Here is a 27392-nt window from a genome sequence, read left to right on the forward strand (position 1 = left end):
CAGGTCCGTGTGCCAGGCACCCCAGAGGAATGAGCAAGGGCCCTTCTGGTCCGGGAAGGAAGTCCTGTGACACATGGCTGTTCAAAGCTGGGCTGGCCTTGATGAAAATCCCAGCTCTACTTCTTACTTATTCTAGGACCCTGGGCAAGTCCCTTTCCTTCTTGCCGCCTCTGTTTCCTGATCTATAACAGAGGGCTAATAATCCTGCTGAAATTCCTAGATTGGGAGAGTTCAAGTAAATAATCCACATACACTTTTTAGCTTGCTGCCTGGCATGTTGTAAGTGCTCGATAAATGCCAGCTGTTACTTTGTATTAGTCAGTGGAATAAAATGAGACTTGATGACAAATGCTTAAGTAGATGTCAAAGCATATTGATTATATAGCAGCTCAGAGCCTTTATGTGAATTTTTTAATGAGCTTTTTTTTTTTTTTTTTAAGTAAGAATGTACTTGCTTTTCCCTTGGAGTCAGTACAGCCCTGTTTACCAGTCTCTGCATCCCCCTCTGGGTTGGCTTTGTGTGGTTTCCTAGGGTCAAGATTTTAGTGCCTGGCACATAGCACAGAGGACCCAGAAATATATGTTGAAAGAAGGAGGTAGGGATGGAGAAAGTAAAGAAGTGTCTAAGAGCTCCACCTTGTCCTTTCTCTGAAGCAGCCCTGCTCATGGCCCAGGCTGCCCTCTGGAGCCAGGACTGACCCTTTGAACTGGATGCCCAGTGTGGCAGTCTGCCCACACCCTCCCTCCTCTGGTCCCCTAAGGCCCTCCAATTGGCTGACCTGCTGTTTGACCTACCAAGGTGGTGTGGGGTGGCTTAAGACAATTCTCACTTGGCCCTCACCTTTTCATAGTCCAGCCCTGTTTTACCAACTCAGACCCTGGTTCTGCAGCCTTGACCTTCTGCCTCTGGTCTCTTGAACTTGCTATGCAAAAGAAATCTTTCATCGTTACACCAACCACAGGATTCTCCTGACCTGTGAGGTTAGTATAACGGTGACCCCCAGCTTGCTGCATGTAGGTATCATACTGGCCACTATTATGCCTTTTAATCCTCAAAAAAGTCCTGGGAATTAAATTCTTTGACTCTCGTGTTATAGTTGGGGAAGCTGAGGCTTGGGGGTGGGGGTGGGAGGGTGAAGAGCCTGGCTCAGGGCCGCACAGCTAGGCATCAAATACCAGTCTCTGGCTTCAGAGTTCATCTTCTAGCCACTCCAGCTTTGGCTTTTCTAGTGGATGCCAGTTTGGCTCCTTGAGTTCCCTGAGGCCTCGGAAAAGACCCTTTGCTTCCTCTGGTTTCTGTGGAACCCAGTTTCCCCAGCTGGTCGCTTGGCCTCTGTCCCAACTCGAAGCCTTCCATCTCCCAGGAGATCTGTATGCTCCTGTCTCTCCAGGCTGGGACTGCACCATCCCAGCGACCCAGGTCCTGTCCTTAATCTCTGTCCAGTTATGGGGCCCTGACACCATGACTGTGTCTTCCTGGGCTGACTAGGGCTGACCAGGGTATCTACCAGCTCCCTGGTATGGGGGAGGGTGCTCCTTGTCACTGATGTGCTATGTCAGGGCATCCTGTTTCTTCCCCCAGACGTCTGAGGCCCACTGCTTTTTGGAAGAACAGGCGTTGTCTGGCCCATGGTTAACTTGTTCAGCCTAACAGATTGCCTGTCTAGCTCCTACAACTGCATCTGCATGTCACCATCCCACCCAATGGTCCACACCCAGCAGACAAAAACCCTGTTTAGAGATCTGGGCTATCTTTCCCAACTGGGCTCCCCAGCCACATTCAGGACATGGCAAACTCCCCACACACCCTGGCCTTTGCTCTCTGAGGTCTGATTAAGTGATGACAGAGGAGGGAGAAAAAGCCCTTAACCCTTGAATCCTCAGAAGATGGAAGCTGGGATTCCAGGGCCTGGCAGATGATTAATAGTCCTGGCATATTAGATTCAACCCATCAGGGCAACATTAAATGTGATTTATGACTCGGTTTTAATTGAGATTTTACTGAGTTATTATTCAATGCAGAGAGCAGACCTAGACCCATTTTCCTAAATGTCCCAGGGTCCTGTGCTCAGAGCTGGGAAAATATGTCCTGCCCAAAGGTGATGTCTACTCTCTCCCAGTGTGGGGCCAGAGGCAGCTTCCTGTTCTGCCTGCCCCCCCGCCCCCACCACCCCAGCCCAGCTCCTCCCTGCCAGAGGGTCAGCCTTGGAAGAACCTCAAAGGCAGAGTGTTCGCCTCTGCCTGTTCATTTTCCTTAACCCTTTCAAACCCAAGGTCAAACCACAAATTGACCTGGTTCTCAAAATCAAACAATGAACTCAAAGAACTGAAGGACTTAACAGAGCATTTTCATTCTAAAAGAGAAGGGGTGAGTTAGGCAATGCTTAACTCAGAGGCATGATCTTTCTCAGGGTGGAACTTCAGCCCATTGGAGAGATGCTTGAAGGGCCTGGCCACAGGCAGACATCAAGAGACAGCCATGAGTTTGGAGGTGAAGAGGAAAGACATGGTGGCCCTTGAGGTCCCCTTGGCCCATGGTGCTTGGGTCTTCAGCCATGCTGGCTGGTAGTGATGGTCATACTGAACCTACAGACGGGGATGGTGGGTATGAGGGCAGGGAGGAGGACAAGGAAATATGTGGGAACTTTCTCCCCACCCCCAAGAGGCTACTCTCTGACCTACAAGTGGGAAAATTGGGCTTAAACGACATTTATTGAATTTCCAACTGCATTAGGCCAAGAAAATTACTCGTTAATATATAAAGCACCGCATTTCCCATAATGTGAATGCCAGTGAAAAATGGATTCGTGCTTGCTTCATCGCAAGAAGCTTGCCTTTAAAGTACTAACATAAATGTGTCCTTAGGGAGAGAGGGAACGGCAAATTAGATAGAAGTCTTGCAATGTGATATGGCAGCCGAGGAAGCCCAGCTCTGTGCCTGCAGACTAGCAGAGCCAGGAGAGGAGGCTGGCAGAGCAGCAGGAGCGAATGGAGCAGGACAGCAAGTCTTGAGCTCCAGGAAGTTGGTCTCCCTGCCTGCCTTCCTGGAGACCTTCTGAGAGTTAAGGAGCTTGCTTCTGCAGGTCAGAAGGGAAGGGCATGGTTACGGAAGTGTAGATATGGGTTTGAATCCCTTCTGGTCATCTCTGAGCCAGTTACTTATCCTCTCTGAGCCTTAGTTTCCTCCATGGTATATGGATGAGGGCAACATACTTGGTGCGTGGAGTTCATGTGATGCTTCATTGAGGTGCTGCCTACAGAGTGTCTGGCATGTGGCAGTGTTTATTCCCTTTACCGTTAGATGTTCCTTTAACACAACATGCTCATTGATCCCACATTTGTTGAGTTCCTATCATGCACAACACGGCTCCTGATCCCACGGAGGGTAGGATATTTTGGCACATGCAACAGCAGTGACATGCCAAAGAGATTATGGAAATACAGAGGAGGTGGGATTAATCCAGTGTGAGGACGTGGAGCCGAGGGGAGTCTGAGAAAGCTTCCAGGAGGATGAAGAGATACTTATGTTCAGTCTTAAGTAGGAACAGGAGCGGCCAAAGAAAGGGGCATTCCAGGCAGAGGGGTAGGCAGGAGCCAAGTCACAAGAGGTATGCTTGGAGCCTCTGTGGGTAGAGCATGAGGCTAAGTCGGGGCAGAAGTAGGTGAGGCCAGCCGGGCTGCCAGCAGAAAGACCATGGAGGTGAGCAAGTGGACTGGGTTTCTTTTGATCCTTTGTCTTTTTAGGGCCTCACCCTCGGCATATGGATGTTCTCCAGCTAGGGGTTGAATTGGAGCTGTAGCTGCAGGCCTAAGCCACAGCCAAACCACGTCTATGACCTACACCACAGCTCGTGTAACACCAGATCCTCAACCCTCTGAGCAAGGCCAGGGATTGAACCAGTGTCCTCATGGATACTAGTTGGGTTCGTTAAGCACTGAGCCATGACAGGAACTCCATGGTGGACTTTTTTTAGTGGTAAAGGGGAACTGTTAAAGAGCTCTCATTAAGAAGGCGCCACGGGTCTGGCAGTGTGTGGAGGCTGGCCTGGGGCAGCTGGAGACACAGCAGCTGGCTGGGTGGCTCTTGCTGCAGCCAGTGCAGGTGACAGTCACTGAAGGTCAAAAATGGAGGGTTGAAGTTGGGGTGGGAAGAAGGGAAGAGACAAGAGACATTTTCAGGAAATAAAATGGGCCAAAAACAGGCCTAAGGGAGGAGTCAAAATGGCCTTCAGTTTGGAGGTTATTATTGACTAATAGAGAATTCGGAAAGCAGAGCACTTGCTGAAGAAATCACTGAGCTGTGTTTTGGACTTATTGAGTCTGATAGACCTACAGCGGTGCTGGTTGGACATGACCAGTGAATGTGGGGCCTACCCTGCGGGGGTGCAGGCAGGGTAGAAGGGAGAAGCCTGTCTGTACTGTTGAGAACAGAAAGCTCACAGCTAAGTCACAGCTAAATTAGACAACAGAGAGAGAAGAGCAAGAAACACACTGCAATTAGTGAAACAGAAGAACTGTCTTATGAGTCATGACAGGACCGAAGTGAACACATCACTCTGAGTAATAAACTCACTCATGTCCTTCCCTTCTCGTCTCTGTACTTGTTGCTTCCCAACTTGTCAAATTCTTTATTGGGGGGTCCTTGACAGAAGCAGGGATCCTGTCAGGCTGTACTAGTTGCAATATTAATCATTGGTGCTGTATGGTGATTTGCAATGACTGGCAGAGCTGTTAAGCTAGGAAGGGGTGACATCTTGGAGGATGGGGGTCTCTGGTTGTCTGGGTCCCTTTTGGGTACTTGAATCTCTCTTGAATTGTCTAACATTTACCATCATTGGCTTAGCCGATGAGGAGTCAAACCTGCCATCTTCTCTCCTAAACCAGCAGTTGGGCGCCTCCATAGGGTTCCAGGTCACAGACTCTATTTGTGCTTGAGGATCAAGGACCTCTAGCTTTGGAAGGTTACGCTGATGTAGAAGTTAAGATGGGATGGAAGGGAGTTCCCGTCGTGGCGCAGTGGTTAACGAATCCAACTAGGAACCATGAGGTTGCGGGTTCAGTCCCTGCCCTTGCTCAGTGGGTTAACGATCCGGGGTTGCCATGAGCTGTGGTGTAGGTTGCAGACGCGGCTCGGATCCCGCGTTGCTGTGGCTCTGGCGTAGGCCGGTGGCTACAGCTCCAATTCGACCCCTAGCCTGGGAACCTCCATATGCTGCGAGAGCGGCCCAAGAAATAGCAAAAAAAAAAAAAAAAAAAAAAAAAAAAAAGATGGGATGGAAGGATAAAAGGGTCTGGAGTGGAAGTGGGGAATATAGTAGTGATGGGCGAAGGGACTGTTTTACAATATGTGGTGGTCCTGGGAGAAACTGTTTTTCTGGCAGGATTAGTTCCTAGCATTAAGCTCCACTCCCTTCTCTCGAATTGTTGTATTTCAGCAGACAGAAATCATAGTGAGGATTGTCCGACTCTGTGCAGACAAGGACTGACTCCATCTCAGGGTCCAGTAAACCCCAGACACACGATTTCTTCATAAACCTTCTTTCCCAGCTGCCAAATGTGTTTTCCTCCTCTTCCCGTTAAACATCTGGTTTCTGTTCTTGTCGACGTGGTAGCGTAAACATGCAGGCACACGCACATGCTGATCACTAGCAGACCTCGAAGATGCCCCCGGCCCTCTTCTTGAATTACAATGTCTCCTTGATGAAGAAACACAAGGGAGAAACATTATCCTGTTCTTCTAGCTGAATGGTTGTTCCTAAGAAAAGGAACATCTCAGACCCTCCCTTGGGGATGAGATGCTCTGGGATGAAAAGGGGACCCAGTAAATTGGCGGTGACTTCCAAGTTGTGACGGAAGGCCAGTTGGGTGAGGAGAGAAGACAGCCAAGTCCCAAATGCCTAAACACCTTTGGAAATGAGATGTGGGTGCCACTAGCCCCTTGCCTGATTCTGCCCACTCACCCCCACTGGGTAGCCATAGCGATGCTGTGGCAATAAGACTGAAGCACGTTACCTTTGATTCTTCTTCCCTTTTATGTGTGAGCGGCTAACAGACTGAGAAATACACTCTTTAATGTACACTCTACCCCAAAAGATCAATGGCAGCTTAACATGCATTTCTGTCTAATATTCACTTTGGCAGGTCTTTGTAATAAAAATGCTGGTTTTAATGAAGTGCATTAAAATGAGAAGATTCATGGCTAGCCTGTGTGCTTTTATCACTATTGCCTCCCCTTGAGCTGTCAAAGCACAAGCCACTGTGGGAAGGAGGCAGAAGGATGTCATTTTAGGAATCACACACACGCACACTCGCGTGTGCGTGCGTGCTCAAATTCCTCATTTCTGGAAAGGTCCATGCTATGTGCATAGGTTTTCATTTCATTCACTTTCTTTCTGTAATATGATGTCTTTCCAAAGGCGAGTGTTTTTGGGAGAAGGTTGATCTATGAACCAGGTAGTTGGAGACGATGGGCAAGAGTCCTGTTACAGCTTGTTTTGTGTCCCTTCAAAATTGGTATGTTGAAGTCCTAACCCGAGGTTCTTCAGAATGTGACCATGTTTAAAAATAAGCTCTTTAAAGAAGAGATTAAGTTAAAATGAACTGATATATATGCACTAATCCAATCTGACTAGTGTCCTCCTTATAGGAAGAGGAGATTAGGACACACAGGGGACACTACCGGCATTGTAAATCAGCTCTATTCCATGTGAAACAGCAGCCATCCACAAGCCAAGAAGAGAGCCTCAGAGGAAACTGACCCTGATGCCACCACAATCTTGGGCCTCCAGCCTCCACATCATGAGAAAATAGATTTCTGTTGTTTAAACACAACAGAAATCCGTGGTATTTTGCTATGGCAGCCCTGGCAAATGAATATAAGACCCACAGCCTGAGATCAGAGCAGTGGAAGAAGAGGAAGAAGGAGGAGAGGGAGGGGGAGGAGGAAGAGAAGAAGAAGACGACCTAAGGGCATGACAGGGCAGCCCGGGACTGAGCATGGGAACCCCTGGAAACTTCTGGAAAACAGAGAATGAGGGTGTTGGTAGTAGTGGCGATCTCTGTCTTTAAATGCCTGCACCACTTAGAACATGCGGCACGAGGTGACTGTGCTTACAACAGTGGGTAAAGCGTTTCGTAGATAGGTGGGTAGACAGATGCTCGCTTAATCCTGGCTGAATGTGAGTGACTGAGTGAACTGCGAGAGGGCTTAGCATAGTTGTTAAAAGCACAGACCTAGAACCCTAGCTTCACCACACACTAGCTATGCGACCTCTCCATGCTTCAGAGCTTCCATGTGTGAAGTGGGATAACAATAGTTCCCTACCTCATAGGTTGCTGTGAGGATGAAGTTAGTTAACCTGTTTTCCATGCTTAGAGCAGCGCCAGACACACGGAGGGTGTGCTGTGTTTGTTAAATGAGTGGTTTGGGCTCAACATGAGAGGAGGTCCATGGCAGCAGCTGCTCTTGCAGCAGCAGAACAAGGTGCCACCAGGGGTCGAGCCCTTTCTCTCCAAGCCACCAAGTCCTATCTGCCGCCTCAGTATCCCCTGATCCCCCACCCCCCAATCTCCTGGCTCAGTTTTCCTTTAGATTCTCACCAACGCATCCAGACTTCCCCAACCTTTGCTTTCAAATCTCCTTGCCCCTAACATCTTCTCCCTCCATTTCTCACCATTCTGCCAAAGCAACAATTTTTTTAAAATCATGGCACATTTCTACTTGTATTTATTCATCTCTGTGTCCTAAAAGCTTGGGGAGGAGGTGTGGGCCTGCTGGTGAGTTGGCTAAGGAATTTCAGGAGATGCTATGCTAAGGGTTGTAAATTATGCTAGCTTTTCAGGGGCAAGAGGGATAAAATCATGCTCTTTGGCACACCCCCAAAAAGGTCTTTCAATGTACTCTGTTTAAGGACCATTGATTTACAATGTTGTGTTAATTTCTGCTATACAACAAAGTGATTCAGTTATACATACATATTCTTTTTATATGCTTTCCCATTATTATAGGATATTGAATAGAGTTCCCTGTGCTCTACAGTAGGACCTTGTTGTTTATCAAAGGAGTCTTTTATAATCTGATCCTTGGTGTACTTCTCTGGCTTTAGTTCGCATCATCTCCTATTATTCACAGTTTATGTTACACAAATGCGGAGTGCTTACAGTCCTAGGAACATGTGGTTCTGGGTTGATGCTGCTGTGCCCTTGTACACGCTCTGCCCTGTGCACACTTTGCGCCCTGGAATACCCTTTTCCTTCTTTTTTCTTTAACGTGGTGAATTTATGCTCATCCTCCAAAGTCCAGATGGCCTCCTTCAGGAAAGTATCCCTAATTACTCTCCAAATAGAATTCAGGACTCCTGAATCATGCTGCTCTTGTCCTGGATCATAAAAGAAAACTTGTTTCTATCCAGCTTACTACCAATAAATAAATGTAAGAATTCAAGAAGTAATTAGGAATTTGAAATCATCTAAGGACTAAAACTGTTATTTAGTCCAGAATATCTGGATGCCCCCTCAAAACTTCAGTAGTCTTATACTAAAATGTTATTTTAATTTTTTTAATTTAATTTTTATTTTATGCTGGAGTATAGTGGACTTACCATGTTGTGTTAGTTTCAGGTGTACAGCAAAGTGGCTCAGTTATACATATACATAGAGCCATTCTTTTTCAGATTCTTTCCCCATATAGGTTATTGGAGAATATTGAGTAGAGTTTCCTGTGCTGTACAGTAGTCCTTGTGGATTACTTTATATATAGTAATGTGTATATGTGGAATCTTAAAAAAAAAAATGATGGAAATGAACGTATTTACAAAACAGAAATAGACTCACAAATTTCGAAAACAAACTTAGGGTTACCAAAGGGGAAAGGTCCCCGGTGGGGAGAATAAGTTAGGAGGTTGGGATTATGGGATTAACATATACACACTGCTATAAATAAAATGGTCTTGTAAGAAGCAAGCTAGCTCTGCAGTCACAGGGGGACATTAGAGTCAATGGAGTAAAGAGCTCTGAGAGGAGAAAGAGAGCTGCCCAGGATGATCCCATATGGCGCAAGTGGCAGAATCAAAGGGATGCCATGTCAGTTGTCAGCCCGAGGGCCATAAATCTACCAGTACACCTAGGCATGGTAACTGACATGTTCTCCTCCTCACCATCTTTAGATGTCTGGGACCATAGGCAAGAATCCTTGGTGACCGTTTAACTACCTCCCAGAGTTTAGGAGCAGGCTATTATGAGCCACGTTGACAGGACAGGGATATCTCCAGAAAACCACACTCTCTCTGAGCATCAGTTTACACATCTGTACAATGGTCTGATTTATAAGACTGCCCGGAGGACCAAGTAGACAGTGAATGGCAGGAGTGCTTTCCTAGCTCAGAGCAGGGTAAAGATTAGGTTTTGTTTTGGGCTGACCCGCTCGATAGCTGGTGTGGGTGGTCCTCATCCCCTGAAGCCCTCGTCCGGGCTCCCCAGCATCCCAAGGCCTGCCTTGGAAGTGTGCGCCCTCAGCCTCCCCGCTTTGAAGGTGGCTGAAACAATTCACACCCCACACTGCCCCCCCTAGCCACCCAGAGCCGCATCTCCCAAGCAAAAAACCAGTCGTCTCTACTCAACCATCCCTTGTTGTAAAGTGAATTCCACTGATCTGGTAAATAATTTTTGCAGAAGCATTAGCAGGTCATAACAGTTCCATGTGCAATTCTTGTCAAGTAATAGAGGCATCTCACCTGATATTCTCCTTGAACCCCAAATGGTGAGCCTTTTGGGAGCTTGAACTCTGTGGAAGCTCGGGTTCGGGGGTGGGGGGAGGAAACTCAGGCCTGTTGGTCTTTAGAGACGCGTCACAGCAGGAAGCAGGCCTCTGCTCTCTAGGCCTATGAAGAAACTGCCAGATCCTATAATGGGATTATGCTCCTTCCCCTAACTCCATTTTAAGGAGAGTGTAATGAAAGGTAGGCCTGGATAGGAAAAGGGTGCCAGAAAAATGACTCTTAAATATGTCTATATTTTGGTAATATGCTAGCAAAATATAAGTGAAAAAAATCTGCAAGGATAAATGAGATAATAATAACCATGGATCATTTTTAGTTCCTGGGAAGAAAAACACCATATAGATTTGAGGTGTTATTATTATGCATATAATGTATATACATAGACATTGTATATTTATTCACAGCGAAGCTCACATATGTCATTCCCGCTAATAACATTTTCTTTTCTAACTCCGGCGTCAAAGAAGATATGCCATTTTCATATGTTCCACACATACTCAGAGGAACCTGCTTAGAATAGTTCTGCTGATGAAATTTTCTAGGTTGTAACATTTATCTTTTTGAAGAGAGCGCTTCCTATAACCCCACATGGAGGTGATTTTACTTCTTGTCGCGATGCCATCTACATGTGGAGGTTTGTGTCAACTGCTTATCTCAGGCATTAGCCAATTTCTTGTCTGTTTGTAGTGTTTATAAAGCGCCGGACATAATGCAGCGCTTTGCTGATGCGTGGGGATCCGGCTCCCTGCCCCGTGGCGAGCAGCGTCTAATGAAAACAGACAAGCCCAACATACTGGAAATCATACAGATACAAGACCCAGAGAGATGCTGCTGGCTTGAGAATTGGAAAAGGCCAGTCAGGGCTTCGAGGATCTGAAGCAAGAGAGGGAAGTATTTGGAGGACATTAAGTGAAGGGTGTACTAATTGAGGTACACTCATAACAGCACACAGCGCCTTCTTACATAAACAGGGGGTTGGAAAGAACCTTTAGAAGTTACCCATCCCCTCCATCTCCCCGTGTGTTTCTCTCCCTCCTGCTGTGGGTCCCTTGGCCTTGACCATCCCCGGTGGTGGGGATGGGCCATTTAAGTGCCGATCTTTGCAGAGCAAGTGTTTAATCTCCAGCTGGCTTCCTCTGCCACCCAGCATGCTTCTGGGTGGCTTGCCGCCTACGCTGTCACTTGCTGGGTGCTCAAAGAATGCAAATTCACTTGAGTATTAGTGATCGCAAGGCATAATAGAGAAATGAAATGCACTGCAAACAGAGGGCCACAGCTTTCGTTCTCACACTAAAAATAAACCATTTGGGATTATGTGTAATTGCTCTCTTGGATTTTTCACTTCATTGGCAATTCTCTTTAGAGTGGATAATTGGAAGCTCCCAGTTTAATTTATACATGTAGTCCTACACAGCTTCGGGTGAGAAAACTTGCACCAACTTCAAGACGGGTGCGTACTTTGTCCACATGGAGCGACAGGAATATGAGCGGAAGAGAAGAGGGGGGTGTGGAGTAGGCAGGACTCAGTTGTGTGAGTTTAGGAAGAAAGCAGACTACAAGAGTGAGCAGAAACGGGGTCCTGTGCAGACACTGCTTCATGGTCTGACCTTGCCCTAGTCACTTAACTGCTCCATGCCTCAGTTTCTCCACCTATTTCTGCACTTTGTAAACATTCAGTTACCTTTCTGGTGTGGCTCAAGAAGTAGAGTAGAGCCAACCCTGGGGTTCAGGTTGGTGTCTGTGAACTAATTCCATCCAGACCAGCATCCTTTGGGGACACTTATGCACCCTCCATTAAAAAGAAAGAAAGAAAGAAAAGAAAAACAAACAACACTTTTCTTCAAGCAGCCACTAGAGTTGATGATTCAAGAAAAGATAGAAGCACAGCAACCCTGGCTCGAAGTACCACCTCCCCACCCCCTGCACAACTGTGGCAAAGGACATCAAGGGACTTTGTTGGTACAGGGCTACATGGCCACCTCCCTCTAGCAGGACCTACTCTTGTTTCTCCAGGAATTGTGCTTAAGCCATCAGTATCCTCTTGTTAAATTCTCCTTATGACCATTGGCAATTAGGCCACTGGGGCTCATACTATACAAATGCAGACATAAAAAGGAAATGGGACTCCACACTATGGTTGGAGGCTAGTAAATCCTGGGGCATAAGGGTTATTTTAGCCTTGTACTTGGAGCATTTATCTTGTACCCAGGCTCTTCTTAGGAATATTATATTATATTATCTTCACAATTGTAGCTTGATACTGTGATCCCCATTTTACAGGTAAGAAAATTAAGTTCAGAAAAGTTAAAAAAAAATTTTTGTTCAAGATTACACGTGAGGACGCAAGGTAGAATTGCACTTCAAACTCCAGATAATCAGCCACTAGCAGGAGTTTGCCCCATGTTGACTCTCTGATTCCCCGACCGCCCCTGTTTGCAATAGAAAAGATGCCCTCCCCAGTGATGGTGCAGTTGTTCCTCTGTGTCCTAAGGGCATGAATTCCAGGACATACCCTCGGAGGCCAGTCTCGCAGATTTGGGGGAGGTGGCTGTATAACTCCTTGGTTTTCTTGAGGAATTTGGGGCAGTTCTTTTCCTGGCACTGGACTGGTGTTCATTTAGAAGGCGCCTGGGGATACCCGCTGATGAGGTTCCCCTTCACCCACAAGTCAGTATCTCAGGCTGGAGCCCATCTTGCTTTGATCTCTTGTTAGGCGATTAAGCTACACACATGGGGACTCTTTACATGGGTAGAGGGGTCTTCATTTTATTCTCCTCCCGCAACTTTCCATCTTGGTGACCTGGTACCTCAAGGTCGGCACCCCCGTCTCTCTAAGCTCTTGGGGGGCGGGGGGGGAACTGTCAGCTCCTGTTGTATGTAGGTCTGTGGGTTGGACTTGGCAATCAGCCCTCTGAGGTTGGTTCCATTTAGCCCCACATACCACCCTCAATGCCAATCATAATAATAGCACAGGTTGGGTTCTCACTGCCTACTGACTCACTGAGCTCCGAGCCCCCATTCTGAGATGTGACTTCTAAGGACCTTATGGCGTCCCTCTGATTTGCTTTGTGGCTGGTCGGTTCCTTGGAAAACCCTCTTAGCTGCTGCAGGGAGCTGCATTTTCCTCATACTTCTGAGCCAAGCTAATGAGATGTGCTAATTTTGGAAGATGCATAACCATGGACAGATCTACTTCAAACCTCCGTGAGTAGAATTGTGTGCAGATTCAAGAAAAAAGTTAAGGCCTTTGAGACCTCCAGGAAGTAGCTCCTATCTTCATGTTCCTCAGAAAGATCAGTGACAAGTGGTGACACTGGCCATGTAGGAGAAGGGGCAGGAGGAGGAGGGGCCAGGACTGGCCACAGGGACCCGTCTACCCACGTGTGCTCAGTTCTGATAAAGTCTCCATGAAGACTCTCTCTCAGACTCCTCACATCAGCCACAGGACTGCTGTGGCTGTAGGGACCCCAGGACTAATTCTGCAGTTCTGATCCTTGGCCCTACTCTCCAGCTGCAAGGTCAGGCACTGAAACGTTCCCTGGGGCTGTGCTCCTTAAAGGATATCTGCCCTAAGAATGTGATGGGTAGAAGGAAGGCCTGGACTTAGTCAAAACTGTGAGGAGTTCCCATCGTGGCTCAGCGGTCAACTATCCCAACTAGGAACCATGAGGTTTCAGGTTCAATCCCTGGCCTCGCTCAGTGGTTTAAGGATCCTGCATTGCCATGAGCTGCGGTGTAGGTTGCAGACATGGCTCAGATCCAGCGTTGCTGTGGCTGTGGCGTGGGCTGGCAGCAACAGCTCCGATTCAACCCCTAGCCTGGGAACCTCCATATGCCATGGGTGCAGCCCTAAAAAGCAAAAAACAAAAAAAACCCCAAAACTGTGAGCAGTCATTTGTTCCCCCTGCCTCCACAGCCTCCTTCATCCTCCTCTCTAGTCACAATCGAATCATAATGACTGATGTTTGCTGAATACTTACTCAGTGCTTGTCACTGTGCTAAATACTTTACACATGTAATTAATTCCCATAAGGCTATATGAGGAATTTGGGGGGAGGTTTAGCCAGGTTCGTAAGCTCACCTGAGATCCAGTGCTAGTAAGGAAGAGAGGCCAGATTTGGACCAAGAACTCCTCCCCCAAAGGCACTAGTTACACTGCTTTTCTCTGACCTCCCTCTTTTCTCCAGGTGCCTAATGCCCTCAGTTTTCTTTTTCTGGCCCTTTGGGTCTCATTGCATTACACTTTCTAGGAGCAAATCCCAGACCACTTCTTATCTTTTTATTAATCCACACTTATAGTCTGTATTTACTCACCCTAAAGATGCTTCTTCCTGATAGGATAAACTAATTTCTGCTAAAGTGTTAATGACTACCAAGGAGTAATATATTATCTTAAGCCAAAACCCTTCTGCATTTTCACAGTGAACTACAATGCCTTAAATACTAAGGAGAGAGAAATTTGCAATTTTTGGCTTTATGGCCAGACCAGTGAGAGAGAAAATTAGAGGTTAGGGAAAAGGAAGTGGGGCATTCATTCCAGCACCCTTTGAATCACATTATCTTATTAGCTTGACATATGGTAAATGTTCAATAAACATTTACTGAAAAATGGATGAATGAATGAACAAACGAACTAATGAATATGACAAGATTTAAGTATACAGTAATACTATGTCTGGACAGTAGAGGCCACTGTTAACATTTTCCAACATCTGTGCCAGTACTAATCCTTGAAGGAAAGGCCTGGGGGCATGGAAAGTTCTGTTGTCCTAAAGGTTGATTCTGGAGATAAGAATTGGAGATGAATTTCAAGGTACCCTCTTCCCTCTAAGCCCTTTCCCTCACTAAATCAGAGGGATTTTCACGTACAGAGGATATGTCTCTGTTTCTTGGACCCAGCTCTCAGATAACCAGTGCTGTTCCACCTGAGACCAGCCCCAGCGGAAGTATCAGAGCCAACACCTACCCTATCATTTTTTGCCCTTGTGCGTGGTTCTGAGGAAGAGGACCATGGTTGGGGGTTGATATTGGCTAAATGTTGGTGTCTGCTTCTTGGTCTATTTTTCTAATTGGAGCACAACCACAAAGCTATTTTCCAGTTAATCCCTTAGTTCAAACCTTCACTCTCGTAACCCAGATAGGAGTCTGGGAATCTAGAAGGACTCAGAACTTTTCTCAGGGAGCAGGTATACCCCTTACACAGAAAGCCTTGTCCCAGTGTATCCTGTTGGGAGTGGCCGCTGGCCTTCCTCTGTACCAGAGCCACTTGAATAATGTCCAGGAGTCATCTCCTTGGTGAGGCCTCCCTGACACTCTGTCTCCCTGACCACACCCCTGCCCCAGATGTCACATCACCTACCAACATCAAGTAGTCAGGTCATTGTCCATCTTCTGGGTATGTCCCTGCAAATTCTTCAAAGGCAGAGAGAGTTTTCTTTTCTTTCATCTTTAGATTTTAGAAGAATGAAGGATTGAAGTCCTCTAGGCTGTACCGTGCTGATCCAAATCAGCTACCAGGATGACCAAATTAACGAGACCTACCATTTAACCGTTTCATTATTTATGTCACATGGATACAGGAAGGGGGAGGAAATGAAAACAGCTCTTCTCAGACTTTGCCTTTGTGGTCCTTGCTATGATGACTGGAAGGGATAAAACTTTTCTTGCTGAACATAATGAACCAGAGTTAATTTTATCCATGTTTATTTTCAGTTCTGCACGCACAACAGGAGACCCTTAATGACCATCCGACTTGTGTCTTATTAAATTTAAAAAGATAAAATGAATTGCATGAACCATAAGCTTATATGCTACCATAGGCTAATGAGGAAAACGCTGATTAAAGTTTACTCAGCGAAGAAGACTAACACTCTGTACCCTGAGCATATTAGAGTAAATGTACACCAAGAGGGTATGCTAAGAAGGTGACTCTCTAGTCTGGTGCTTTATAATTATTAGCTGAATGTATGAATGAATTAACCAGATAGAAACAATGTAGTAAATGAAGAAGTTACGATCCCCCTGTACTTTTGGTAATTAATTACGGGAGCCAAACTCACTGAAACTTCTCTAAGATTCTATAAAATGGGAAGCTAGCACCAGGAGAGCTGAAGGGGACAGTGAGCCACTGAGGGGTTCCTGACATACAGGAGAGGGGGCTGCTTGAATTTGCTCCTCTGCACTTGGGTTTGAGATGAGTTGTCAGAATGTTGGCATTTGAGGGAGACACAGTCAACCCCCAGAGGCCACTGGCTGCAAGGGGCTGGAAACCAGGAGACTGGGCCTCTAGTTCAGGCTCTGTCGCCCAACTCCTGGAAGCCGGAGGCTCTTTGGTGGCCCGCTTGTGGGTCTGTAGTTACCCTGCCAGGTCTACATGGCTGCCAGGGGCCTCTTGGGCAGCCCCCTTGCTGCCCGGCCCTGTGCTATCGTAACTCTCATCCCCTGGGCTGCCCTTGCTAGTTCACTTGTCCAGAGGCCCCATGGACTGGGAGCTCCTTGAGGCAAGGGACTCTATTTTTTTTTGTTGTTGTTCAACATGGTGCCCCTGTGCCTAGCACAGAGCAGAGCACATAGAAGGTGCCTCACAAATACTCATTCAGTGACCAAAGGAGTGAATGAAAGCACAGACCGATAGGTGAACGGTCACTTAACTCCAAGCCTTTCTTTACACATTGGTAAAATGAAAACCATGTCTATGCCCCTATGAACCTCTTCATTCTAACCATCTCTAATCTCTGAATGCCTTGCTTTCTTTACCTCTTTCCTGCATCCTTCTGCCATCTTTCTCTCTCCTTCCTATATGCCCCCTCTTTCCCCCTGCCCTTCCTAGGTGCACATTCCTGTGACCTGTGCTCAGGTGTGGTGCTCTGGTTCCTCGCCTGACCTTGGCTTCGCTATGTGACCCATCTCCTTTCTTCTCCTCCACCCTCTCCCTATGCAGCTCACACTCCCCTCACCCATATCCTGCTTCCTGGCTCTCCTGCTTCCCGCCCCACCCCTCTGACTCTTAACCCATTTCTTTCCATCTAGCTTTCCTTCCCTTCCCCAGTTGTTTTTGTCCTCATGAAATATCTACTAACCTAATTTCCTGTTTGGCTTTTGCTCCTGGCACTTGGTTCTTACTGACCTCCAGACTCTTTTCTCCATCTATTCCAAACAGAACAAATTGGCGATGATAATGGCACAGATGCTACTTCAGCAAAGAAAGGAATAAAGAAGTAGAGGATGTCTTTGAAGGGACGGGCAGGTCAACTGTGGAAGGAGGGAGGGACACCGCTGAGTTCTTCATTGAGAATCCCTGTCCTTTGACAGAGCTTCAGAGAATTTTCGAGCATATGACGAGCATCTGGAACTGTTCCTTCCAGAAAATAATACATCAGGAGGCAGAAAAATAATTATGTTTCCCTCAATGATCCCAGCAAAGATGTTTGCTCTCCTAAAGGACCTCAAGGCACTCATAAAACTAGGAAAACTGAGTTAAGTGCTTTTTATTAAACCATTAAGAGATTTTATTCAGCTAAGACAAATGTCTTCACTGAAGGATACAGAGTTTGATAGTATAGAAAATACCCAGATGAAAACTTGTCTGAATAAATTAGATGGATGCATTTGGCATTTAGGGTTCCAAGTGTCTGCCTCCCTCCTGCAGCCCCAAGCTGCCAACCAAAAAAATATTCTCTACTGCAGGACACACTGAGTTTGAGGTGGGTGGGTGGGGAATAGGCGGGAGAGCTCCTAACAGCACTGGAGATTTCCCAAACCGTGAGTGGCTTTATGGGCTAAGACGGAGGGAGCAAGGACTCCATTTTCTTTCCTCCATAGCTGAGGACTTCTGGATCCCTGTGGAATTATCCACTTCGCCAGCCACAGGGAGGCTGAGTGGTAGACCGAGGAGACCAGAGCATTGGCCACAGGAAGGGCAGGCAGAAATGCAGAACTCACAGCCCATTTCAGGGCTCTCAAATCTCTGGTCTGCCATGACATACACAGGGGGCGGAGACGCAGAAAGACACATTTAAAGACACATGTACACCCAGCTTCCTCGTCACACCTGCCAGATGCTTTGTAATCCTAGAACAGCTTCTCTTCTGGGGACATCGTGTCTCCCCTTAGCTCTTTTCCCCACTTTTCCAGAATGCAAAAAGTACTGCTATGTGAGAATCTTGTGTGCCAAGGGATTTAGAATAATAATGTTTATTTATAAGGAATAAAATTGAGCCAGGCACGTGAGCCCACAACGGCTCAGACTTAATAATAGTAATAGCTAATGGTTATTGGGTATTTACCATGTGCCAGGCACCATGCCAAGTAGTTGACACACAATGTCTTCTTTTGTCCTCACAACAGCTCTGTGAGGAACATGCTATCCTTACCATCCTTCTGAGGAGGTGTCCGGTTTCACAAGGTGATTCAACCTACCCAAGGTCACTTCCAGACATGCCCATGTGAAGATCTTCCCAGCATCCTTTTCTATGCTCATCCTTGTGGAACCGACCAGCTTCCTCTGGGAACTGCTGTTCCCATTCCCTCCATCTTACCCATGTGGCTACTGAGGGAGTTGCCATGGTTTTTCATGACTGTCCCCCTGCCAGTCATTCCCTTCCCAGGGCATTTTTAAATCCAGGAAAATCGAGCATGTTCAGCCTGAAGTTCTACCATGTGGTGGCAGCTGCGTTCCCTGACATGTGACCTGGGGGAGCAAGCGCCCCCTCCCCCACGCTCCCAGAGCACACTGATGGCCGTTATGTCCCTGGCACCAGCTGCTTCTGAGGCCCAATTCCTACTCCTGGTCCCACCAGCCGCATAGGGTGATTATGATAAAGACGCTCTTTTGCTTTAGCTGCTTCAAACTGACCCCGGGAAAGCAGTGTAGTGTAATGGACACACGCACGGGCTTTGGCGTCACATAGCCTAAGCATAACCCCAAATTCATGAATTCCTCGTCGTGTGATCTTGAGCAGGCTGCTCACTGCCTCGTGCCTCAACTTCATCCAAAAAATGGGTGTCATAACAGTACCTACTGCTAAAGATTTTCTGAGGGTTATAATTTAGGTAAAGTCTTTAGCAACATGCTTGGTATGGGGTGAGCTCTTAAAAAAAAAAAATCCTGATCTTCATTTTTAATATAAATTTTAATTGTGGAGTTCCGGTCATGGCTCAGTGGTTAATGAATCCGACTAAGAACCATGAGGTTGTGGGTTCGATCCCTGGTGGGTTAAGGATCCGGTGTTGCCCTGAGCTGTGGTGTAGGTTGCAGATGTGGCTCGGATCCTGCGTTGCTGTGGCTCTGGCATAGGCCAGCGGCTACAGCTCCGATTGGACCCCTACCCTGGGAACCTCCATATGCCACAGGTGTGGCCACAAAAAGACAAAAAAGTAAATAAATAAATAAATTTTAATTGTGACTTTAGTTATTAGCATTCGCATTATTTCTCTTGATCGTTTGTAGAATCACCAGGTTCTAGTTAGGGCTTTCTGATGGTACTTGGGATTTTGAGCTGACCACCTAAATTTTCAGAAATGAATGCTCTTGTAGAAAGGGTGGAGTTGGGTGTGTGGAGGGCTGTCAGTATTTCCATGAGGGCCTTGGGTGAGGGCCTGGAGCTGGTACTTTCCTGCTGGCCTGGGGGTGGTTCCAAAAATAAGAGCTAATAATATCTTCAAGAGTCTTCAGTGCAGACTGCCATTCTGTGCAAACTGTGAGGTGGGGGTGCAGGAAAGCACAGAGCCAGATTGATTTTTAAAAGGCTGAACTTCTAGGCTGTTGTAGGAAGTAGCCAGCAAATGAGAGATCTATAAACTCCGGGAACACGCAGTGCATCACCCGCGAGTGGCGCTGGGAGATGGATTAGGCATTGAGAATGAGTACTTTGCAGAACAAAGAAGTTTTTATATGATGTCAGAATTTGAAAATCCCCAGCACTGTTTTTTATGGGCAAAGTTAGGTGGGGAGAGAAGGGTGGAGAATGAAATTAAATTTCTTAAAAGGATCTCCGCTGAGGATTAAATGCTGGTTGGAAGAAAGTGCTAGAAGCCAGATGTGATTTGGGAATGCAGTGAGGGGCAGTGGAGGGGAATAGATTCAATACAGTCCTGCCCAGTTTTTCTGCTGAGCTGGGAAACTGATTTAGGGGGAGCTGGGCAGGGGGACCTCAGGGACCCTGGAAAGTTGCACGGATCTGTTACTGGGTCCATCTTCAAATATTTCCCAGGCAACTCTCTCTGAAAAAGTCCCTTGGGTGAGGCCACTGATTATTGATCCCCAGCTGCCACTGAAGCTCTGGTATGGCCCAGTGCACATGTCACTCAAGGAAATGGGGGAAGATGGAACTCCCAGAAGCCTCCTGTCACCACGAAAAGCTGGCAGATTACAGAAGGGATGGGAGGGGAATGAAGAGGAAACATTATTTGCTGGCTCTAGAAGGGCAAAGGTTGTGGGGTAGGTGGGGAGAGAAAGGGTCATCTTTTTAAGGAAAGACCAAAGAGGATGGAGATTTGGGGGTAAAGGAACAGGAATCTGAGCACAAAAGAATGTTGAGAGTGGATGGGATTTGAACCTGCAAGTGAATTTAAAGTCTACCAGGATGGGAAGATAAAAGTCACCCAACGTGGTAGTGAATGTATCACACCCCTAGAACTTCAGTTCCCTGAGGACCTTGTTCATTTGTCTGTTGGCATCTTCACATCCATTTTAGATCCCTGTCAACGCTACGAGGGTGAAAGGAAGGGATATGATTATCCCCACTGAATATATGGGCCAGTGGAGCCACTCCAAAAAAGTTGAGCAATCCAAGGTTACTTAGAAAGAGCCAGAAACAACCCAGACTCTCCCGGATTCCAAACCATGTCCTTCTCTGCCACCTTCCTCACAAAGGCCCGTTGCACTTCTGAGCAATTCATTGGGTCCCCAGGGACTCTGTCATCCCGTGAAAGGATGCCTATTACACCCCACAGACGAAGGTGAGATGGGGTCGCTTGCTGGGCGAAAGCTGGGGATTTCTAGTCCCCTTTGGGGTTTGTGCAGAGAATGTGCTGGTCCCAACTTCATGGAAATTATGGTTGCTGAGCCAAACTGAATGGTACATGGCGTTTATTTAGAAGGGGTTAAGAGAAGGGTAGAGATGATGGCTTCTTCCGGAGACCAGGTAGCCCCATTCCCTGCCCCACAGTTTAATTGCCCTGGGAGACCTGAATGACGGAAGCTCAAGGTCATTTGTTAATTATTTGATGTTGGAACAGTCATAAGGGACCACTGAACATGGGCTAGGTGCCCTCTGCACTTGACCATGTTTAGTTTTTAATAACACTCACCATTCAGAGTCTTGATCATTTTATTTCTCTAAGAACTTTAAGTCTATCATCACTTAAAGAGTTGAAGTCTCACACACACACACACACACACGTGTATATGCGTGTATATATATGTATCTAACTTCAACCAAAAGAACCACATATTTTCAAAGTCCACAACTAGGATTTTCTTTCTTTTTCCTTTTTTAAGGAGTTTCTTATAAACATAATACATTCACAAATTAATTTATTTCCTGCTCTTTTCACAATATCATTCCAGCATTTCATCTCCTGACTTCCTTACCTACTTCCCAGGGAGGGAGACTGAATTATGATGATTTACTCCTTTTCACAAATGAGGAAACAGAACCCCAGAGCGGTAATTACCTCAGGGTCATACAAGTTAGTGGACGCATCCAGACCTCCTGAGTTTAAATAATACCCTTTCTACCATGGCAGGAACATCAATATAATTATGTCTCAATTTCCGGACCCAGATTTTAAATCATCAGCTTTTTGATAGTTGGTTCCAGGAATTATTTAAAAGTTGCATAAAAGAAGGTCACTCACTGTGGGCCAAGGGTCATTGATGGCCATTGAAGGAGAGCCCACATTCAGACCTCGCAGTAACCATTTTCAGAACCAAGTTGGTTTTCCTGCTCAATGAACAAACAGATTTCATCAAATTGGGTATGTGTGGGGGTGGGTGGGCAGTTAGGAAGAGCATGATTTGGGGGGTTCTCTCTGGAGAAAGCCCAGGTTTGTTCTGGCTGTTGCTTTTGAATATTGCATGTGCTACTCTCATTTACAAGAGTCATTTGATGATCAGATTGCATGTCTCCCTTGTTTAGATAGTTCTGCAGATGGGTCGGCAGTTGCTCCCATACAGCTGTGCACATCTGGCACGCAGGTGTGTTTTTTGATAGGCGACTCGCTTACAGAGTGATTTCTTCTGGGAATGAAGACAAGAAATTGCCTAAGGCCTTAGACGCAACTATGCGTGAGCAGGGGCACTGATTTGTTTCTAACAACGATTTTCTGAGAAGGACACTTTGGGCAGGATGATGGGATACACGACACATGCTGAAATGATGAGGGGGTGTCAGAGAATTTCATCCCCGGAGGCAGGGGTATGCCCAGGTCTGAGCTGCTTTCTGGGGCTTGAGACAGTGCTTTAGTTCAACTGCTCCCATGAATATTTATAGATGAAATAACATGACCGATTGGAATTTCTTTTAAAAAAAAAAATCCCATGCGGGTGTCGGGGTGTGTGGGAAGTGAGGGTTATGGATGGAACAAGAGAGGTGGAGGGAGGGTGATTTTTATAGCTGAGTGATTGGTACACGGGGCTCTTTATTTTGACAACTCTCCTTATTTTTATGAATTTTAAAATTTTTCTATAATGAAAAGATAAAAAACAAAATCTGTTCCTACATATGGGCCCTCAGAAGTACAATTCATATTGCGAGGCCTTTTATGAATTTCAGGGAGTGGATGGATATGGGAGTAAAAGAATGGACCCAGGCTGCAGGAAGAGCAGGTACCAGGGGGATGGTCCCTCACAGAGCCAGGGGAATAGGAGAAAGGCTGAGATGAGGACGAAAAAGGGGGAGGTGGGGGAGGGGAGAGAGAATGGACTTGGCATACTTCCCTGGTGATACATTATTCTCCACTGCGCCCCTCTCCCCCATTGGAAAGCTGGAGCCTCATCCTTATCACCATAGCTGCCCCGCCTCCTTCCCCAGACACTTGCCAATGTCTCCTCCAAGGAAGGGGGTCTGGGGTTCCTGGGAGGCTAGAAATACAACCAGAAAGAGGGCTGGTAGAAATCAAATGTCTGCTGGTAGAGGGCTGGTAGAAAGCCACATTCTGTCAGAGATCCATCCCTAATCTGTAAGGTGTAACCCCAGAAAGGGAGAGAGGTGACAGAGTCAAGACAAAACCAAGGCAGTTTTAGAAGTGGTCCTTGATCTGCCTCTGAACAGGCAGGTGCCTGGAAGAGGTGAGCCTGTGTGACTTGGGCCTCTGAAGAGGCCTGGCCTCTCTCTGGCCACTGCTTTGCTAGGAGCAGCTCCCCTGCCTTCATCCACCAGGCAAAGCCTATGGCTGGCATTTACAGTTATTTTTTTGGCCACACCCATAGCATATGGAAGTTCCCAGGCCAGGGATTGAATCCAAGCTGCAATTGCAACCTGGAGTCTTTTTTTTTTTTTCTTTAAATGGTTTTTGTTTTTTTCCATTATAGATGGTTTACAGTGTTCTGTCAATTTTCTACTGTACAGCAAAGTGACCTAGTCACACATACATATATACATTCTTTTTCTCACGTTATCCTCCATCATGCTCCATCATAAGTGACCAGATATAGTTCCCAGGGCTACACAGCAGGATCTCATTGCTCATCCACGCCAAAGGCAGTAGTTTGCACCTATCAATCCCAGATTCCCAGTCCATCCCACTCTCTCCCCCTCCCCCTTGGCAACCATTAGTCTGTTCTCCAAGCCCATGAGCAACCTGGATTCTTAACCCATTGTGCCAGAGTGGGAACTCCTGGCTTTCCCAACCTTAATGGAAGAAGTCATGGCTACCTTTCTAGCCAGATAGCTCCCTTCCGGACCCTTCCAAAACCACAGATACTCTGAACTGAGCTTATGCATGACCCTTTTCCCATTGTCAGCTCCCACTTGGGTTCCAAGACTACCCTCCCTTTATCTCTACTGGAGAAGACATGCTTGGGGTTGAGGCCCTAGTGCCTGTGGTCCTGAGGACCAAGCTGGGGCATAGGGGCAGTGCCTGGTAGGAGGTGAGATCATTTGCTGTTCTCCAGGGGGTCCATGTGGCTGCGTGGCCACCAATTGCTGTACCGACTTGAAGGAGACACCTACTCCTCTAAGAGCCACTCTGCACACTTGAGTGAGATGCACTCTGTCCCCTCCTCCATCCTGACAGGAACTTCTGTGAGCTTCAGCCCAGCCCTGGGACCTGCAGCCTCTCTTCTGGGAGGCTCACCTGCTAACCTCAGTCCTTCCTGGTTATCTGCAGCCATCCCTGTCTCTCCCTCCCTCCTTTTCATTCTGTCATGTGCCTCTTCCCACCTCTGGGTCTGGGCCTCTCCTTCCTAATTCCTTCCCCTCTACTACCCCCATCCCCCCAGGCCACCCCTCCCCCATCTGCACAGCTGGCCTCTCTGGGGATGTGGCTGTTTGGGCTGTAGTTCTATGGGCACAGGTGGCACTGGCAGATGCAAGTTCTCTCCATTCATCTGGGTAAACAGTAAACATTATATTAAAATATTCATCACCGGGGCCTCCACCTGAATGCTAATCTGGGGTGGGAGCTAGTTCCTTGTCCCAGTGGAGCTCGACAGTGCTGCTGGAACTGCGGCAGCAGGGTGGTCTGGAAAGGTCAGCCTGAGTGAACAAGCTTGGATTTTGCATTTGCTTTTGGGGAAGGAGAGATGGTGGAGCTTTCCCTCCGGACAACCGGCCTGCCAGGCCTGGGGAGGACGGCTTTGGTAGAGCTTCACTGCCACTGAGCACCAGCTGGGAGGCCCAGGCAGACCAGCAGGACACACAGGTACCTGACGCTGGGCTTCTGGCTGCCTGTTTATCACCTTTGATTTATCCCCCTAGCTACGTACTGAATGCTAGAAAGTCCTGGAGCTCTTTCAACACCTGCTGGTGATCCATTTGCTCTCTGTTGTGGGGGATCACATGCCATGGGATTCCCTGGTAGCTCAGCAGGCTAAGGATCTGGCATTGTCACTGCTATGGCTTGGGTTCAATCCCTGGCCCAGGAACTTCCCCATGGCATGCGCACGGGCAAAAAAGAAAAAAAAAAAAAAAAAAACAGGGTCATTTGCATACATTTGCAGCACCTTTGTCATCAAAACCAGAGGAATCCTAATGGAATCTGGACAATGCCTCAGTGATACCAGACAGAGCAAAACCCAACCTCTTTCTAAAGGATAGACTGTTAGAGGACTGGGCACCCCATTCCCAGTGTCTAAGCATTTCAGCCTCAGCAAGCTCCTGCCTCTAACGTATCTAAATCTCTCCTGCTTCGGAGTTGAAAACCTATGGGACGTGGCGCTCCAGGTGCCATCTCTTCCTGGCTGTGACACTCTGAGATCACATCCACTCCCGCAGGCCTGGCTACATGCAGCCTTTCTTCCTTCCTTGCCCTTGTGAGTGCTCCCTCGTGGATTGAGTGTCTGTTTTTGGATTGCCTGCATGGTGACATGCCCTGGGCCAGGCCAGGGGGAAGATGAGTCCCTTCCCTGCCTGCCCTTGAGAGTTCACAGACCAGTGCAGAGAGACAAACACATCCTGTGCTGTGCTAATTCAGTCAAAGAGCAATCAGAACCCAGAGGAGGGAGTGACAGCATTGCCTGGAACAGACGACGTTTAAAGTGAGAGAAATAAAATTTCATAAGATGAAATACGTATCTAACACCTACTGAATACAAAGCACTATTTGAATGAACCACTTTGCAGACATTGACATTCTTGCCATAGCTGCTCTAGTTGGTGAGCACTCTTACTATCCCCATCTTATAAGAGGGAGAACTGAGGCACAGGATAAATGACTTGGCTCAGAATCATGCTGAGTAAGTGTCTGAGGTTAGATGTGAACCCAGGCAGGCTGGCTTTTAACCATTTTACCATGCTGCCTCTGGATTAACGTGGGATGTTTGGGGAACCCATGAATGACGGACTCAGGATAGCTGAGGCCTATGGATTACGTGTAAGAATACATGGATTACATGTAAGAGGAGTGGTTGTCAAGCTAGAGATGGACTGGGCCAGATTACGCCTCACATGTTGAGATCTCATCCTATAGAAAATGGGGAGCAATGGAGTCTATTTTCTACCAAATCACCCCAGTCCCTGCAGACTCAGCCTACTTCTTAGTTGTCAACTCTCAGTGGCTCTTGCCTGAATCCTCTCCACACTTTCCACACTCCTCACTGGATGTGTTCCTCTAGAGAAGGGCTCCAGAGGTTACTCTCCCAGTGCCTACAGGGTCTACTCTTTTATTTATTTTAAACAAACTATAGTTGATTTACAGTGTTGTACCAATTTCCACTATACAACATAGAGGGTCTACTCTTTCTGATGTACCCAAGGATATCACCTTGAGCTGCCAGAACAAAATAGCACAGACCGGGTGTCTTCAACAACAGAGACTGATTTTCTCCCAGGTCTGGAGGCTAGAAGTTCAAGATCAAGGTGCCAGCTTAGTGGATTTCTGGTGAGAGCTCTCCCCTTGGGTTGTGGAAGACTGCCCTCTCCATGGGTGCCCACAGGACTTCTTTGTGTGAGCCGAGGAGGGGGGAGGTATATTCAAGCACTTTGGTGCTTCTTCTTATAAGGGCACTAATCCCAGCACAAGGACCCCACCCTCATGACCTCATCTAACCCCGATCATCTCCCAAAGTCCTTGTCTCCTGGTGTCATCACATTGGAGGTTAGGGCTTCAACATATGAATTTGGGGAAGAACACAAACATTTAGTCCGTAACATCCATGGAGAACTCAGACCCATTACCCATCTCCACCAGTTGAGGAAAAGCTCTAGGTTGCTGAAGCAATGTCTAGCAAACTCCTGAAAAGCCTATAACTTCCCAATTTATCAACTGTTCCCCATACCCCTCCCCCTCATTCTTCTTCTGCCCCCTTCTTCCCTCTTTCTCTTTCTCTCTCCCTCTCCTCTCTCCCTCCCTCCCTCTCTCACACGCATATAAACACATTGGAGTTTAAGTAAAGCAATTGTACAGGCGGACGTCTTCTCCTCATTCTTTATGCAGGTCAAGGCAACCTCCTCGTTGAGGTCTTCTGGACCTTCTTTCTGTATAGTCCCAGCAGCACCCACAAAATGCTATTGAATGTCTGTCATCAGCCTCTCTGGCTGGGCTATGAGCTCCCCAAGGGCAAGGATCTTATTCTATTCATACTTTTAATTCTAGTACCTGCACAGCTCTTGGCTCATCTTAAGTGCTGTTTGAATATTTGTTGAATGAATGAGTGAAGCTGTTCTTGGGCCACAATGATGTGAATGATGATCCTGCTATACAGGAGCTCAGACTCATTGGGAGTGGAATTGGGGACACCAGACTATTGAGTCACTAAGGAGATGGCGCCCCCCAACACTGATTCAGGACCAAGCACCATGAACCCCAACCTGCTGCCACCCACATGACACACTGCATGACCACCACACATGGGCTAATAGAACTCATCTAGGGAGACCCTGTGATAACCATGACATCATAGGCACCATTGTGCCTCCCATGACCTGGGGACAGCATCCAATGTTTTACACAGGC

The 27392-nt window shown here is 47.1% G+C and overlaps 1 protein-coding gene and 1 long non-coding RNA gene across 7 annotated transcripts in view; one reads left to right on the forward strand and one right to left on the reverse strand.

Annotated features, from left to right (window-relative positions):
* LOC102162878 overlaps positions 1-27392 on the forward strand; it is a 381084-nt gene that overhangs the window by 263005 nt on the left and 90687 nt on the right. The window contains exon 7 of one of the 3 annotated variants that reach the window (XR_002335931.1): positions 16936-18441. The exons of 1 other annotated variant lie outside the window; for it this stretch is intronic. This is a non-coding gene — a long non-coding RNA (uncharacterized LOC102162878). Of the gene's footprint in view, positions 1-10463; positions 10540-16935; positions 18442-27392 lie in introns of those variants that run through there. One more of the 3 variants, XR_002335932.1, reaches the window with a different exon arrangement.
* Positions 1-27392, reverse strand: part of TNR (tenascin R) — a 424403-nt gene that overhangs the window by 144283 nt on the left and 252728 nt on the right. The gene's annotated exons all lie outside the window — the stretch shown is intronic.

The sequence above is a fragment of the Sus scrofa genome, chromosome 9 (genome assembly GCF_000003025.6).
Source record: "Sus scrofa isolate TJ Tabasco breed Duroc chromosome 9, Sscrofa11.1, whole genome shotgun sequence".
Lineage (NCBI taxonomy): Eukaryota > Metazoa > Chordata > Mammalia > Artiodactyla > Suidae > Sus > Sus scrofa.